Source organism: Anser brachyrhynchus, assembly GCF_964034855.1.
Source record: "Anser brachyrhynchus genome assembly, contig: SCAFFOLD_200, whole genome shotgun sequence".
In the NCBI taxonomy this organism is placed as follows: Eukaryota; Metazoa; Chordata; class Aves; order Anseriformes; family Anatidae; genus Anser; species Anser brachyrhynchus.
Genome location: NW_027663484.1, coordinates 69421 through 84169, shown reverse-complemented (window position 1 = coordinate 84169; position 14749 = coordinate 69421). Strand labels below are relative to the sequence as shown.

General features: G+C 52.9%; 1 long non-coding RNA gene across 1 annotated transcript; it reads left to right on the top strand.

The window, feature by feature from the left end:
* The first annotated feature begins 10598 nt into the window (after positions 1-10598).
* On the top strand, positions 10599-13641 carry LOC308187417. The gene is made up of 2 exons (XR_013944676.1): positions 10599-13384; positions 13420-13641. It is a non-coding gene; the product is annotated as an uncharacterized lncRNA (long non-coding RNA).
* The last annotated feature ends 1108 nt before the right edge of the window (positions 13642-14749 follow it).

Genomic DNA, 14749 nt, shown 5'->3' with positions numbered 1-14749 from the left:
CAGTCCAGTGAGTGTACTGGCACCACTGGGGATGCACTGCAGTGAGTCCAGAGAGTGCACTGGCACCACTGAGAATGCACTTCAGTGAGTCCAGAGAGTGCACTGGCACCACTGGGGATGCACTGCAGTGAGTCCAGAGAGTGCACTGGCACCACTGGGGATGCAGTGCAGTGAGTCCAGAGAGTGCACTGGCACCACTGGGGATGCACTTCAGTGAGTCCAGAGAGTGCACGGGCTCCACTGGGGATGCACTGCAGTGAGTCCACAGAGTGCACTGGCACCACTGGGGATGCAGTGCAGTGAGTCCAGAGAGTGCACTGGCTCCACTGGGGATGCAGTGCAGTGAGTCCAGAGAGTGCTCTGGCACCACTGGGTATGCAGTGCAGTGAGTCCAGAGTGTGCACTGGCACCACTGGGAATGCAGTGCAGTGAGTCCAGAGATCGCACTGGCACCACGGGGGATGCACTTCAGTGAGTCCAGAGAGTGCACTGGCACCACTGGGGATGCAGTGCAGTGAGTCCAGAGAGTGCACTGGCACCACTGGCGATGCACTGCAGTGAGTCAAGAGAGTGCACTGGCACCACTGGGGATGCACTGCAGTGAGTCCAGAGAGTGCACTGGCACCAGAGGGAATGCACTGCAGTGAGTCCAGTGAGTGCACTGGCACCACTGGGGATGCAGTGCAGTGAGTGCAGGGAGTGCACTGGCACCACTGGGGATGCAGTGCAGTGAGTCCAGAGAGTGCAGTGGCACCACTGGGGATGCAGTGCAGTGAGTCCAGAGAGTGCACAGGCAGCACTGGGGATGCAGTGCAGTGAGTCCAGAGAGTACTCTGGCACCACTGGGGATGCAGTGCAGTGAGTCCAGAGAGTGCACTGGCACCAATGGGGATGCACTTCAGTGAGTCCAGAGAGTGCACTGGCTCCACTGGGGATGCAGTGCAGTGAGTCCAGAGAGTGCACTGGCACCATTGGAGATGCAGTGCAGTGAGTCCAGAAAGTGCACTGGCACCACTGGGGATGCAGTGCAGTTACTCCAGAGAGTGCACTGGCACCACTGGGGATGCAGTGCAGTGAGTCCAGAGAGTGCACTGGCACCACTGGGGACGCACTGCAGTGAGTCCAGAGAGTTCACTGGCACCACTGGGGATGCACTTCAGTGAGTGCAGAGACTGCACTGGCACCACTGGGGATGCAGTGCAGTAAGTCCAGTGAGTGTACTGGCACCACTGGGGATGCACTGCAGTGAGTCCAGAGAGTGCATTGGCACCACTTGGGATGCACTGCAGTGAGTCCAGAGAGTGCACTTGCACCACTGGGGATGCAGTGCAGTGAGTCCAGAGAGTGCACTGGCACCACTGGGGATGCAGTGCAGTGAGTCCAGAGAGTGCACTGGCACCAATGGGGATGCACAGCAGTGAGTCCACAGAGTGCACTGGCACCACTGGGGATGCAGTACAGTGAGTCCAGAGAGTGCACTGGCACCACTGGGGATGCACTGCAGTGAGTCCAGAGAGTGCTCTGGCACCACTGGCGATGCAGTGCAGTGAGTGCAGAGACTGCACTAGCACCACTGGGGATGCAGTGCAGTCAGTCCAGTGAGTGTACTGGCACCACTGGGGATGCACTGCAGTGAGTCCAGAGAGTGCACTGGCACCACTGAGAATGAACTTCAGTGAGTCCAGAGAGTGCACTGGCACCACTGGGGATGCACTGCAGTGAGTCCAGAGAGTGCACTGGCACCACTGGGGATGCAGTGCAGTGAGTCCAGAGAGTGCACTGGCACCACTGGGGATGCACTTCAGTGAGTCCAGAGAGTGCACGGGCTCCACTGGGGATGCACTGCAGTGAGTCCACAGAGTGCACTGGCACCACTGGGGATGCAGTGCAGTGAGTCCAGAGAGTGCACTGGCTCCACTGGGGATGCAGTGCAGTGAGTCCAGAGAGTGCTCTGGCACCACTGGGTATGCAGTGCAGTGAGTCCAGAGTGTGCACTGGCACCACTGGGAATGCAGTGCAGTGAGTCCAGAGATCGCACTGGCACCACGGGGGATGCACTTCAGTGAGTCCAGAGAGTGCACTGGCACCACTGGGGATGCAGTGCAGTGAGTCCAGAGAGTGCACTGGCACCACTGGCGATGCACTGCAGTGAGTCAAGAGAGTGCACTGGCACCACTGGGGATGCAGTGCAGTGAGTCCAGAGAGTGCACTGGCACCAGAGGGAATGCACTGCAGTGAGTCCAGTGAGTGCACTGGCACCACTGGGGATGCAGTGCAGTGAGTGCAGGGAGTGCACTGGCACCACTGGGGATGCAGTGCAGTGAGTCCAGAGAGTGCAGTGGCACCACTGGGGATGCAGTGCAGTGAGTCCAGAGAGTGCACAGGCAGCACTGGGGATGCAGTGCAGTGAGTCCAGAGAGTACTCTGGCACCACTGGGGATGCAGTGCAGTGAGTCCAGAGAGTGCACTGGCACCACTGGGGATGCACTGCAGTGAGTCCAGAGAGTGCACTGGCACCACTGGTGATGCACTGCAGTTACTCCAGAGAGTGCACTGGCACCACTGGGGATGCGGTGCAGTGAGTCCAGAGAGTGCACTGGCACCACTGGTGATGCACTGCAGTGAGTCCAGAGAGTGCACTGGCACCACTGAGAATGCCCTTCAGTGAGTCCAGAGAGTGCACTGGCACCACTGGGGATGCACTGCATTGAGTCCACAGAGTGCACTAGCACCACTGGGGATGCAGTGCAGTGAGTCCAGAGAGTGTACTGGCACCACTGGGGATGCACTGCAGTGAGTCCAGAGAGTGCACTGTCACCACTGAGAATGCACTTCAGTGAGTCCAAAGAGTGCACTAGCACCACTGGGGATGCACTGCAGTGAGTCCAGAGAGTGAACTAGCACCACTGGGAATGTAGTGCAGTGAATCCAGTGAGTGCACTGGCACCAGTGGGGATGCACTGCAGTGAGTCCAGAGAGTGCACTGGCACCACTGGGGATGCACTGCAGTGAGTCCAGAGAGCGCACTGGCACCACTGGGGATGCACTGCAGTGAGTCCACAGAGTGCACTGGCACCACTGAGAATGCACTTCAGTGAGTCCAGAGAGTGCACTGGCACCACTGGGGATGCACTGCAGTGAGTCCAGAGAGTGAACTAGCACCACTGGGAATGCAGTGCAGTGAATCCAGTGAGTGCACTGGCACCACTGGGGATGCAGTGCAGTGAGTCAAGAGAGTGCACTGGCACCACTGGGGATGCACTGCAGTGAGCCCAGAGAGTGCACTGGCACCACTGGGGATGCGTTGCCGGGAGTCCAGAGAGTGCACTGGCACCACTGGGGATGCAGTGCAGTGAGTCCAGAGAGTGCACTGGCACCACTGGGGATGCAGTGCAGTGAGTCCAGAGAGTTCTCTGGCACCACTGGGGATGCAGTGCAGTGAGTCCAGAGAGTGCACTGGCACCACTGGGATGCAGTGCAGTGAGTCCAGAGAGTGCACTGGCACCACTGGTGATGCACTGCAGTTACTCCAGAGAGTGCACTGGCACCACTGGGGATGCGGTGCGGTGAGTCCAGAGAGTGCACTGGCACCACTGGGGATGCAGTGCAGTCAGTCCAGTGAGTGTACTGGCACCACTGGGGATGCACTGCAGTGAGTCCAGAGAGTGCACTGGCACCACTGAGAATGCCCTTCAGTGAGTCCAGAGAGTGCACTGGCACCACTGGGGATGCACTGCAGTGAGTCCACAGAAGGCACTAGCACCACTGGGGATGCAGTGCAGTGACTCTAGAGAGTGCACTGGCACCACTGGGGATGCACTTCAGTGAGTCCAGAGAGTGCACTGGCACCACTGGGGATGCAGTGCAGTGAGTCCAGAGAGTGCATTGGCACCACTGGGGATGCAGTGCAGTGAGTCCAGAGAGTGCACTGGCACCACTGGGGATGCACTGCAGTGAGTCCACAGAGTGCACTGGTACCACTGGGGATGCAGTGCAGTGAGTCCAGAGAGTGCACTGGCACCACTGGGGATGCACTGCAGTGAGTCCAGAGAGTGCACTGGCACCACTGGGGATGCAGTGCAGTGAGTCCAGAGAGTGCGCTGGCACCACTGGGGATGCAGTGCAGTGAGTCCAGAGAGTGCACTGGCACCACTGGGGATGCAGTGCAGTGAGTCCAGAGAGTGCACTGGTGTTGTCGACGGAGGGAAGACACAAACGCTCAATATGAGTGTTAAGTATGCTTCAGCTTTAATGGATAGCTCAATTGTCTTTTATCGTGTACAGGATAATTAGCTCATACATATTGCAAAAGCCAAGCTCCTTATTGGTTAGCGTAATCTCCTGCCCTACCGGTTAGTTCCGCATTCTTTTAGCCGCTAGTTCCCTTTTCTAGTCTAACTATAACTCCAAGGGCAGTATGCCCTCTACTGTCATTGGTTCTAACTGCCTGGGATTTCTCGCAAGAGTTCCCGGACAAGCCTTGCGTACGTGCCTTTGCTCTTGCTCCTCTAGACCAGCTGGGTGCGGCAATCCGCCACCTCCCCACCCTGCAGCTGCACGAGATCAATGTGACCACGCGCAGCGAGCCAGTCCTCAACAATTCCCCCGTTTTTATTTTGTGCTAGAAAAACCTTATTAGTTAGTTGCTCGAGCCTTTTTGTTAGACAACTAAATATTACTCGCGCCGCTACTATGATTAGTGCGATTATTAGCAGTAAGCGTAGCCCTTCTTTTATGAGACCCAATATCCAGCCTCCCATGTTCCCAAACCAACTCGCAAATAGTTCATCAAGCCAATTATTCTGGACCACTATCTTCTTGGTGTGGTCTCTCAGCCATTTCAGCTGCTCGTGGATTGACTCGCCATGGTCCGAGAGATTAAAACAGCACATTCCTTCGAGCTCTTCACACCCGTGGCCCTGTGCCAGCAGTAGAAAATCAATCGCCGCTCTGTTCTGTAATACAGCGTGTCGCAGGCTATCCAGGTCCTGGGCCATTTCTGTGAGTATCTGCGTAGTCACATTTGCTTGTTTTACAGTCCAACAAGCTAGTTTCCCAAGGCTAGCCATAGCATGGGCTACCGCCACTCCAGGCACAAGTGCCGCCGAAAAGAATCTTTCGGCAGGACCCCAGAGTTCGACCTGGTCATCACAGTCACTCCCCAAAGTTTTTAGACTGCGTCTCGTCCGGCGTCTCCATTGTTGAGTAATGTTTCACAACTCTTGAAACCCCGGTAACTCTTTATAACAATCTATATCTGGTGTCTTACGCTTTTCTAAAAAGCACTTAAGTAAATCAACTGCCGCTTGTTTCTCCATTCTTACTTACGGTGCCGTTGCCCCCGTGTAAAGCTTCTGTTCGCGGCGTTCCGGCGGGACCCACTATGGGTTCGTCCCGGGCGCTCTTCCCGAGTCGCCTTCTGCTCGCCCCAATCTTGTGTTCCGCGGAATCCGGGTTACGTAGTCAGAACCGGCTTTCCCTTTTTCTCCGTCACCTAAGACCGGCTTACTCGTTTCGGGTCCTCGTCCAGCAAGGGTCCCTGTTCGGGCGCCATTTGTTGTCGACGGAGGGAAGACACAAACGCTCAATATGAGTGTTAAGTATGCTTCAGCTTTAATGGATAGCTCAATTTTCTTTTATCGTGTACAGGATAATTAGCTCATACATATTGCAAAAGCCAAGCTCCTTATTGGTTAGCGTCATCTCCTGCCCTACCGGTTAGTTCCGCATTCTTTTAGCCGCTAGTTCCCTTTTCTAGTCTAACTATAACTCCAAGGGCAGTATGCCCTCTACTGTCATTGGTTCTAACTGCCTGGGATTTCTCGCAAGAGTTCCCGGACAAGCCTTGCGTACGTGCCTTTGCTCTTGCTCCTCTAGACCAGCTGGGTGCGGCAATCCGCCACCTCCCCACCCTGCAGCTGCACGAGATCAATGTGACCACGCGCAGCGAGCCAGTCCTCAACACACTGGCACCAAGGGGATGCACTGCAGTGAGTCCAGAGAGTGCACTGGCACCACTGGGGATGCGGTACCGGGAGTCCAGAGAGTGTACTGGCACCACTGGGGATGCACTGCAGTGAGTCCAGAGAGTGCAGTGGCACCACTGGGGATGCACTGCAGTGAGTCCAGAGAGTGCACTGGCACCACTGGGGATGCACTGCAGTGAGTCCAGAGAGTGCACTGTCACCACTGGGGATGCAGTGCAGTGAGTCCAGAGAGTGCACTGGCACCACTGGGGATGCACTGCAGTGAGTCCAGAGAGTGCTCTGGCACCACTGGGGATGCAGTGCAGTGACTCCAGAGAGTGCACTGGCACCAGAGGGAATGCACTGCAGTGAGTCCAGTGAGTGCATTGGCACCACTGGGGATGCAGTGCAGTGAGTCCAGAGAGTGCACTGGCAGCACTGGACATGCAGTTCAGTGAGTCCAGAGAGTGCAGTGGCACCACTGGGGATGCAGTGCAGTGAGTCCAGAGAGTGCACTGGCAGCACTGGGGATGCAGTGCAGTGAGTCCAGAGAGTGCACTGGCAATACTGGGGATGCAGTGCAGTGAGTCCAGAGAGTGCACTGGCACCACTGGGGCTGCAGTGCAGTGAGTCCAGAGAGTGCACTGGCACCACTGGGGATGCAGTGCAGTGAGTCCAGAGAGTGCTCTGGCACCACTGGGGATGCACTGAAGTGAGTCCAGAGAGTGCACTGGCACCACTGGGGATGCAGTGCAGTGAGTCCAGAGAGTGCACTGGCAATACTGGGGATGCAGTGCAGTGAGTCCAGAGAGTGCACTGGCAACACTGGGGTTGCAGTGCAGTGAGTCCAGAGAGTGAACTGGCACCACTGGGGATGCAGTGCAGTGAGTCCAGAGTGTGCACTGGCACCACTGGGGATGCAGTGCAGTGAGTCCAGAGATTGCACTGGCACCACTGGGGATGCAGTGCAGTGAGTCCAGAGATTGCACTGGCACCACTGGGGATGCACTGCAGTGAGTCCAGAGAGTGCACTGGCACCACTGGGGATGCAGTGCAGTGAGTCCAGAGAGTGCACTGGCACCACTGGGGATGCACTGCAGTCACTCCAGAGAGTGCACTGGCACCACTGATGATGCAGTACAGTGAGTCCAGTGAGCGCACTGGCACCACTGGGGATGTAGTGCAGTGATTCGAGAGAGTGCACTGGCACCACTGGGGATGCACTGCAGTGAGTCCAGAGAGTGCACTGGCACCACTTGGGATGCAGTGCAGTGAGTCCAGAGAGTGCACTGGCACCACTGGGGATGCAGTGCAGTGAGTCCAGAGAGTGCATTGGCACCACTGGGGATGCAGTGCAGTGAGTCCAGAGAGTGCACTGGCACCACTGGGGATGCACTGCTGTGAGTCCAGAGAGTGCACTGGCAGCAGTGGAGATGCACTGCAGTGAGTCCAGAGAGTGCACTGGCACCACTGGGGATGCACTGCAGTGAGTCCAGAGAGTGCAGTGGCACCACTGGGGATGCAGTGCAGTGAGTCCAGAGAGTGCACTGGCACCACTGGGGATGCACTGCTGTGAGTCCAGAGAGTGCACTGGCACCACTGGGGATGCAGTGCAGTGAGTCCAGAGAGTGCACTGGCAGCACTGGGGATGCAGTGCAGTGACTCGAGAGAGTGCACTGGCACCACTGGGGATGCACTGCAGTGAGTCCAGAGAGCGCACTGGCACCACTGGGGATGCACTGCAGTGAGTCCACAGAGTGCACTGGAACCACTGAGAATGCACTTCAGTGAGTCCAGAGAGTGCACTGGCACCACTGGGGATGCACTGCAGTGAGTCCATGTTGAGGACTGGCTCGCTGCGCGTAATCACATTGATATCATGCAGCTGCAAGATAAGGAAATGGCGGATTACCGCACCCAGCTGGTCTAGAAAAACAAGAGCAAAGGCACGTACGCAAGGCTTGTCTGGGAACTCTTGTGAGAAATCCCAGGCAGCTTGTCTGGGAACTCTTGTGAGAAATCCCAGGCAATTAGAAACAATGATAGTAGAGGGCATACTGCCCTGGGAGTTATAGTTAGATTAGAAAGGGGAACTAGCGGATAGAAGAATGCGGAACTAACAGATAGGGCAGTAGATGACGCTTACCAATAAGGAGCTTGGCTTTTGCAATATGTATGAGCTAATTATCCTGTACACGATAAAAGACAATTGAGCTATCCATTAAAGCTGAAGCATACTTAACACTCATATTGAGCGTTTGTGTCTTCCCTCCGTCGACAACAAATGGCGCCCGAACAGGGACCCTTGCTGGACGAGGACCCGAAACGAGTAAGCCGGTATTAGGCGACGGAGTACAAGGGGAAAGCCGGTTCTGACTACGTAACCCGGAATCCGCGGAACATAAGATTGGGGCGAGCAGAAGACGACTCGGGAAGAGCGCCCGGGACGAACCCATAGCGGGTCCCGCCGGAACGCCGCGAACGGAAGCTTTGTACGGGGGCAACGGCACCGTGAGTAAGCATGGAGAAACAAGCGGCAATAGATTTACTTAAGTGCTTTTTAGAAAAGCGTAAGACACGCTTTGCACGGGGGCAACGGCACCGTGAGTAAGCATGGAGAAACAAGCGGCAATTAATTTACTTAAGTGCTTTTTAGAAAAGCGTAAGACGCCAGATATAGATTGTCATAAAGAATTACAGGGGTTAGTGGCCTATGGGGTGGCGAAGGGCTGCTTTATTAACCCTGACACATTGTTTGAGGAGGATGAGTGGCGTAAGTTTGGTGATATATTGTTTGAGGAAATGATTAGTGAGAATAAGACGGCTAAGAAGCTGGCAAAACCGTGGCGGGCTGTTACGAATGCTTTAACAATACATCGGGTAGAACAGAAAGTAGCAGCCGCTGCAACAGAGCGGCTGGGCAAAACGTTGAGGGCGGATGAAGAGGCCAATCCGTACCCCCTCCCTCCGTCGGTCCAACAATTCACCATGAAGGCACCCGGGGGATGGGGAGAGGGGGCACGACCCAGTGCACCTCCTCTACCCCTGGAAACTCCCGAGGGAGAGGCGGCAGGCGAGGGGAGAAATAAGAATCCATTTTTGAAAGATATGCGACTCGAATCAGGGGGGTCGGAGAGAGCAGGACTCTGGGCGAAAATAGCAGGGGAGGCGTTACGTGAAGGTGATGTGGGGGCAGCGACAGAGCTTGTAGGCGCCTTCCCCGTGGTGTACTCTCCACCAGACGCCCAGGGCCAGATAACTGTTACTATGACAAATCTGGACTGGAAAATACTGACCCAATTGCGTGCCACGGTAAATGAGTCAGGAATACGTGGGGAGCCAACGAAACAGATGTTAGACTATCTGTGGTCCACTAACGTGTTGCTCCCCGGCGATATTCGTAATATCATGAAACTAATACTGACGCAGCATCAGATCCTGCTGTTTAATGCCCATTGGCATTCAGCTTGTCAGGAGGCAGTCGCGGTGCAGCGTCAGCCCGGAGATCCATTATACGGGGTCACGCTGGAGGAGCTTTTGGGGGTCGGTGCATACAATCGCTTGGAGGCCCAGGCCCTAATGGGGCCGGATAAGGCAAAAGCGACCATGACGCTAGCTAGGAGAGCACTGGACCAAATTAGGGAGCCTGGAGGAATGCCCTCCTATATGTCCATCAAGCAAGGGCGAGACGAAGCGTTTGGAACATTTATTGATAGGGTTGCCGCAGCTATACAGGTAGCTGGGTTACCCGAATATCTCAAAGGCCCTATTCTTAAACAATGCGCCCTTCAAAATTGTAATCAAACCTCTCGAAATGTTCTAAATACGCTGCCCAGTACCTGGACTATAGAAGAGGCTCTTGATCGATTGTCGCGGATACCGATAGGCTCTCAAGCGCTATTGGTTGACGCTATTCGAAAGGTAGGGGAAAGTATTACTCAGGGACTGCAGGCTAGTCAGTCGCAGGTATTCGCCGCCCTTGCCCCCCTGCAAAGTGGAAAAGGACCTCACTCGTCGAGAAGACCTGCACTACGCTGCTATCGGTGTGGCATCGCGGGTCATATAAAGAGGCAATGTGGGACGGCTAATGTGTGGTGTCCCTCTTGCCGATCTGATACGCATAATGAAACCGCTTGCCGGCGGAAGACCCAGGGAAACGGGAAGACCAGCGGGAACCGCCGCCCCGCGATGACACAAAAAGCGGCTTTCCCCTCAACAGCGGCGGCAGCTGCGGAGACTCCAACCGAGACGAATCCTTTCACCTCCAACCAGCCACCAGAGGGAGCCTGGGGATTGGACTTGGCAACCGCAGTAAATGTGACTTTGATGGACAATAAGCCTGTTGGGGTGAAAACAGGCGTTATGGGACCTGTAAAAATTAATAATGAGCCTGTTGGAGCACTTCTGATTGGAAGGTCATCGGCGACATTAAATGGGGCTTTAGTGTTAACAGGACTTATTGATAAGGACTTTACTGGGGAGATACAAATTATGGTATCAGCCATGTTCCCTCCGCTACATATACCGAAGGGAACTCGATTGGCTCAATTCTGCCTGTCTCTTGCCAAAGCGACTGATCCCTTCCGCACCTGTTTGTTCGGGGTCCCAATAGGGAACAAGGAGGAGCTGAAACAACTGTTAGCACCATATTCCGCAAGTACTGATTTGTTCGATCTTTCGTCCAACCTCTCCGACGCCGTTGTGGCGGCGCTAGTGGCTCTGAACACGAGCTTGCCATGGGATCCCCAGGAACTGGATTTGTTGGGATCAGTGGCGGTAGGGAACACCAGTAATAACTGGACACAGACGTGCTTTATGTGGAATAAAGGAAAACAAAATATGACTCAATGGACTAATGTGACCTCTCACACAAGGGGGTTCGAAGCTAATAGCAGCTATTGCGGGTACAACGACACCACCAACACCACCATGGGGGCATACGGGAACAAGTCAAGCACATGGCCAAGGCAAACTGCTAAGGCCTTACCACCTGGTATATTCCTGATCTGTGGAGATCGAGCCTGGCAGGGAATCCCAGCAAATGCGCACGGGGGGCCATGCTATTTGGGACGCTTGACTTTGTTTGCCCCTGACCTACACAGTCAAGAATTGCGAAACATTACTCAACAATGGAAACGACGGACGAGACGCAGTCTCAAAAACTTTGGGGAGTGACTGCGATAACCAGGTCGAACTCTGGGGTCCTGCTGAAAGGTTCTTTTCAGCGGCACTTGTGCCTGGAGTGGCTGTGGCTCATGCTATGGCTAGTCTAGGGAAACTAGCTTGTTGGGCTGTAAAACAAGCAAATGTGACATTTGAAAAAAAAAAAAAAAAAAAAAAAAAAAAAAAAAAAAAAGGGAGAGAGAGAAACTAGCTTGCACATTTTAGGTCTGTGAAATTTTGTGAGAATTTTTTCCTGCACTGGACAGTTGAGAGAAAAAAAAAAAAAAGGAAAGAAAAAAAAAAAAAAAAAAAAAAAAAAAAAAAAAGCACATAGGGAATTATGTTAATTGTGTTTGTGTCTTTAGGCAAAGCTGTGGAAGTCTTGAAATGTCACAGTAGTAAATAACTTTTATTACTTTTTGGCTAATTCTTTTTCTGTTGGAACACTGAATTCTGTGCATATGTATATATGAACACAAATTGAAGGCCTCTACCTCCTGGAGTATACAACTTGGTTTGTTTACCTCCACATGATTTTTTTTTTTTTTTAAGTTCAGTGTGGAGACTTGAAACTTGAATGTCCCTTCCAACTTTTATATTTAAAACAAGACTAGAAAATTGAAGACTGTTTTTCACCTGTACATAGAAATATTAAAGGGTGGTCTTAAAATTTGAACATTGGTCTGGAGAAAAACCATGGTGTTTGTTATGGACAATTAACTGTTAAAGTTATTGTAAGTTATCTGTATTTAGCAGAGTATTTTCAACGAGTGATCTGAGCTGAAATTGGAGACTATTAGTAAGTTATGTTTGGAAGTTTTAACTTCAATGAAGTAATTATTTGCTGTGAAAGAGACGAACATTGAATGACTGAACAAAGAGGGTGCAATATCTTTGTTTTTTATGAGGCTCCTGAGAATAAAACCAACTGAAGCATTTCAATTCACTTGAATGAGAAACGTGTTTAATTAAAAGAGCCCAAGAAGACACTGGTATGAAAGGTAAAATCTCAGAGGTTGGTCAGTTAATGTGGCACACTTGCTGGTCACTTTGTAAAATGTAGATTTGAAGTACAGTGGTGAAAACATTAAATGTGACTACGCAGATGCTCACAGAAATGGCCCAGGACCTGGACAGCTTGCGACACGCTGTGTTACAGAACAGAGCGGCGATTGATTTTCTACTGCTGGCACAGGGCCACGGGTGTGAAGAGCTCGAAGGAATGTGCTGTTTTAATCTCTCGGACCATGGCGAGTCAATCCACGAGCAACTGAAATGGCTGAGAGACCACACCAAGAAGATAGTGGTCCAAGATAATTGGCTTGATAGACTGTTTGCAAATTGGTTTGGGAACATGGGGGGTTGGATATTGGGTCTGATAAAAGAAGGGCTACGCTTACTGCTAATAATTGTCCTAATTATAGTAGCGGCGCGAGTAGTATTTAGTTGCCTAATAAAAAGGCTCGAGCAGTTAACTAGTAGGGTTTTTCTAGCAACAGTAATAGCATGTGTAAGGTGTAATTGCTCGAAAAAGAAAAAAAAAAAAAAAAAAAAAAAAAAAAAAAAAAAAAAAAAAAGGGGTCAATGCCACACGTGCTCCTTATTGCAATGCATCTCTTTGCTGTCATTATACAAACTATAATAGCATCCTTCCTTGCGCCAGGAGCCGCTCTGCTCGGCTGTGGGATCGACTGTGGAACGGACGCCCCTAGGTGCACCCCGAGCATTTTTTCCTCGGAGGGGTCTCCACTCTCAGCCGCTCACCACGGGAGCAGACAAGGACCTCCTGAAGCTGCACACAAATTATTTTCAGTGATATTGTCTTGTGGTATGAATGAGAAGTGCAAGAGGCCTCTCTGCGTGATTGTGTGATTGTGTGATTGTGCTGTGCGAGTAAGAAGCAGTATCGCTGCGAAGCAACATTCCTAGCGCTTAGTGGCTTGTTGACTGATGTAGATTCTAGTAGGCACACTACTTTACAATCGTAGTTCTGCATGAGATTTTTGACCCTGTTGCTTATTGTACCTTGCTTATTGCAGTGTGTGCGGTGATTGATAGAAAAATCTATAGAAAGCTTTTGGTTCAAAATAAAAACGGGGGAATTGTTGAGGACTGGCTCGCTGCGCGTAATCACATTGATATCATGCAGCTGCAAGATAAGGAAATGGCGGATTACCGCACCCAGCTGGTCTAGAAAAACAAGAGCAAAGGCACGTACGCAAGGCTTGTCTGGGAACTCTTGTGAGAAATCCCAGGCAGCTTGTCTGGGAACTCTTGTGAGAAATCCCAGGCAATTAGAAACAATGATAGTAGAGGGCATACTGCCCTGGGAGTTATAGTTAGATTAGAAAGGGGAACTAGCGGATAGAAGAATGCGGAACTAACAGATAGGGCAGTAGATGACGCTTACCAATAAGGAGCTTGGCTTTTGCAATATGTATGAGCTAATTATCCTGTACACGATAAAAGACAATTGAGCTATCCATTAAAGCTGAAGCATACTTAACACTCATATTGAGCGTTTGTGTCTTCCCTCCGTCGACAACAAGTCCAGAGAGTGCACTAGCACCACTGGGGAATGCAGTGCAGTGAGTCCAGTGAGTACACTGGCACCAATGGGGATGCAGTGCAGTGAGTCAAGAGAGTGCACTGGCACCACTGGGGATGCACTGCAGTGAGCCCAGAGAGTGCACTGGCACCACTGGGGATGCGGTGCCGGGAGTCCAGAGAGTGCACTGGCACCACTGGGGATGCAGTGCAGTGAGTCCAGAGAGTGCACTGGCACCACTGGGGATGCAGTGCAGTGAGTCCAGAGAGTGCACTAGCACCACTGGGGATGCACTGCAGTGAGTCCAGAGAGTGCTCTGGCACCACTGGGGATGCAGTGCAGTGAGTCCAGAGAGTGCACTGGCACCACCGGGGATGTGTTGCCGGGAGTCCAGAGAGTGCACTGGCACCACTGGGGATGCAGTGCAGTGAGTCCACAGACTGCACTGGAACCACTGAGAATGCACTTCAGTGAGTCCAGAGAGTGCACTGGCACCACTGGGGATGCACTGCAGTGAGTCCACAGAGTGCACTAGCACCACTGGGGAATGCAGTGCAGTGAGTCCAGTGAGTACACTGGCACCAATGGGGATGCAGTGCAGTGAGTCAAGAGAGTGCACTGGCACCACTGGGGATGCACTGCAGTGAGCCCAGAGAGTGCACTGGCACCACTGGGGATGCGGTGCCGGGAGTCCAGAGAGTGCACTGGCACCACTGGGGATGCAGTGCAGTGAGTCCAGAGAGTGCACTGGCACCACTGGGGATGCAGTGCAGTGAGTCCAGAGAGTGCACTAGCACCACTGGGGATGCACTGCAGTGAGTCCAGAGAGTGCTCTGGCACCACTGGGGATGCAGTGCAGTGAGTCCAGAGAGTGCACTGGCACCACCGGGGATGTGTTGCCAGGAGTCCAGAGAGTGCACTGGCACCACTGGGGATGCAGTGCAGTGAGTCCAGAGAGTGCACTGGCACCACTGGGGATGCAGTGCAGTGAGTCAAGAGAGTGCACTGGCACCACTGGGGATGCACAGCAGTGAGCCCAGAGAGTGCACTGGCACCACTGGGGATGCGGTGC